Genomic DNA, 3,518 nt, shown 5'->3' on the forward strand with positions numbered 1-3,518 from the left:
ATATATATATATATATATATATATATATATATATATATATATATATATATATATATATATATATATATATATACATATACACACAGACGCAAAAACACGGACGCACACAGTGAGGGGTGAAGGGCAGGAAGGGAGGGAACAGGAGAACGAACCAGAGAAGAGGGAAGTAGAGGGGGAGACGGAGGAAGAGAGAGGTCATGCCATTTGATATATGCTGAAAGAATGGGAGGCAATTAAAAAAAAAATAATAATAATAATACAAAAATCCTTGTAACAGGTTTTAGGTCAGCACTAATACAATGATGAAAGTATTTTGATGATAATCTTACTGATATTACCGTAATATTGAGGAATACTCAGTATGCTGAAAAGAAAGAATTGCAACATTTAACTTTTTATATATCTCTTTTAGGATATACATCAATTGTTTTGCAGCCTGACCAGCTGCAACACATACAGCACTTTGGGTATTCATACAACAAAAAATCTTTTCACCTTATAGCTATCTACATATACTGTGAAACTCTGTATTTGTTTCAAATTCACACCGACAAGGTTGTTACAAACACAGTAAGCAATTCTAATTTGTCACGCGTACATTATATACCACTCGTCCATCAACTCCCACTTGTCCTGTTTACACAGAAATATGGAATACAAAGATATTTAGGGGTTTCCACAATACAAATAAGAAATGCTTAACTGTTGTTTTAAAATAAGCACAAGTAATGGCTAAGAACCATGGAAGCAGAGGGATATTATTTTTTTTTGCTATGCCGTCTCTATTTTTGCACTTTCTATTGACTATGTATGTAAGCAAAGGTCGCCTTCAGACAAGGTGTATGAGCAGAAGAAATAGGCTATTTGACCAATTTATGGAGAGAAACAAGCACATGTATTTTTAGTGTGATGCATGCATGCACACAGATACAAACACACAGGCACAGGCACACACACAAAACACAGACATAGGCACAGACACACAGACATAGGGACACACACACACACACACACGCTCGCTCGCTCGCTCGCACGCACGCACGCACGCACGCACGCACGCACGCACGCACGCACGCACACACACACACACACACACACACACACACACACACACACACACACACACACACACACACACACACACACACAATGAAAAAATGCATGCAAATGTTGCACATATATACTTGCATATATGTAACACAATTTACGAAATAATACAAAATGCAATTAAACTGTCTAGAGAGGGATAGAGAGGGATAGAGAGAGAGAGAGAGAGAGGGATAGAGAGTGAGAGAGTGCATTTGCATGTATGTGCATGTGTGTGTTTGTATCAGAAATTTTACCATGCAGAAATGCATTATAAATGGATAAAACTAACTGTGTATGCTTTTTCATTTTATGTAAGACAATCAAATCTCAATTGTGATGATCTATTCCCCAAATTTAAATACAGATATGGAAAAGATACATCACACGTTTTTTTACTTTCTTAATTAGAAACTGATTTCAGTCAACAGCCTACTGTAGTACTTGGTGCTGATAGTGCAATGGAAGTAAGATTTCAGTGTCATTTCTCTTCAGATGTATAAAAAGAGACTCTGCTCTTAGATTAGCTTTAATAAAGATTATAATTCAGAATTAAATAAAAATATGATCTATCTAGGTAGTAATATACCTATTTTGTTCTTATTAATGAAAAATGAACAAAAGATTAGTCTTAAAGTATTCCTTAAAATAAATATGCTGTCCTCTACAGAGTGATGCAGATATAAATATATATTTGTCACAAGAGTCAGACAGTATATTAAACTAAAGAAAAGTAAAATGGATTTCTGTTAACATTTATGTGGATATCATACTGATGTTTAGCTCTTGCAGGTATATGGCTATATAAAAATATCTATATACATTTTGCATTACTGTACTTGGCTGTACCTTTACACATTAAGGTACACAAATTCATGCTGTCAATTGAAGAAGGAAAATAAGGCAATTAACTATTTATGTATATTTCTCTGTTATAGCATCACATACTGTGAGGGAGAATTGCTAAATCTATATCATAGTAGTGTAACTTATAAAAAATGACAGTTCCATTTAAAGCTCTATGATTACTTCATAGTCTGTACCTATACTATATTAGCTACTCTAAACATCTGTTGTTTAGAGTTACTTAACCCATTCACTATAATGTAGAATGCTGCATTTACGGTCTACTATGTCACCTTATAAAAAAAAAGGGAAAAATACAGTGAACATGCAAGCGAAACATATAGTAAGAAATAATAACAAAGTAAATCAGTAAAAAAAAAAAGAGCAAAGCCAATACTTTGAACACAAAAATGACTTTGGTGCTACTTGTAAAATCAATATGCAGCAAGCTTAAACTGACAAGAGGATTAAATCCTTCATCACTGCATATGCAAATGGCAAAATCAGTGAATGGGTTAATCCAAAAAAATAAAGAACCACATCAGGTATGCAATCTTTATGTAGATTCAATTGCAGCAACAACCCTAACTGAGCAACCACTGCTCCTATACTGATAATGGTACAGGTGAAGACACATTGTTTCTATACTGGTCATGGCAGAAGTGAAGACACACACTGCACAGAATAGTCAAAACTTTCAATATATGAAAGACTGACTTATCACAACACAGATACCACAATCCTGGCACAACATTCATTATATAACCTTATCACAATCAAATATTCCACAGCAACAAATTATGCAGTATTACAATAAAAATATACATCTTAAAACAATATGCATGAGGAGTCTAATTACAATAAAATATTATTTAACTATATATGAATACTCAGGATAATAAAATTAACAACATCATTAATATAATAAGTACAAAACAACGTTCAGTATTATAGAAAACAACAAAAGTGTAGTTAGAGGTAGTAATACTTTATGAACAAGTGATTCTCCTTACATGTTCATCCAACCTCACAACATAAATCAATGTCTTAATTCGAAACACAACTTTAAAACATATGAAACCATGTTTAAGTAGCGACTATTCTAATTAATATACCTAAACTAGCATATCAAATCTATTTCTTTTGGAAGCTTTCTTAATTTGTGCAACACTGAAACTGACCTACTAAAGCTTATTAAAGTACTTCTGCTTCAAATACAGTTCTATAAGTAGTATTGAAAACAAATAAGTAGAAATTAAGACAATGGTAAAACCTAAAAGAATATCAACAAATACATTTTTCATGAATGATACAACATATTTACTGAAATTAGTTGTGATAACACTTTCTCCATGGCTATTATTCTAATGAATGTACACAAGTAAAAGAATAAATGTAAGAAAATCTCTTACCATTTACAACTATATTAGAAAATACATTTGAAGCTCAAGAGTACCTCAAGGTCACAGTATAAAAATCAAATTGAACAAAGCAAGAACAATGCTGAGGGTTGAGAAAAGTAATAAAGCAATTTCCATCGCTGGTCCTTTGGTAGCTGTTATCTTTGGTTCACACTATTCTTTCTT

At 32.7% G+C, this 3,518-nt stretch overlaps 1 protein-coding gene across 8 annotated transcripts in view; it reads right to left on the bottom strand.

The window, feature by feature from the left end:
* Positions 1-382: 382 nt before the first annotated feature.
* Positions 383-3,518, bottom strand: part of LOC122256963 (intermembrane lipid transfer protein VPS13A) — a 74,787-nt gene continuing 71,651 nt past the window's right edge. For all 8 annotated transcript variants that reach the window (XM_086548844.1, XM_086548830.1, XM_086548836.1 and 5 more), the window contains one exon: positions 383-3,518. This exon is cut by the window's right edge and continues 678 nt beyond it. The gene's annotated coding sequence lies outside the window, so the exon portion shown is untranslated.

Source organism: Penaeus japonicus, unplaced genomic scaffold (genome assembly GCF_977035675.1).
Source record: "Penaeus japonicus unplaced genomic scaffold, GWHDUDI00000001_assembly GWHDUDI00000002, whole genome shotgun sequence".
Classification (NCBI taxonomy): Eukaryota; Metazoa; Arthropoda; class Malacostraca; order Decapoda; family Penaeidae; genus Penaeus; species Penaeus japonicus.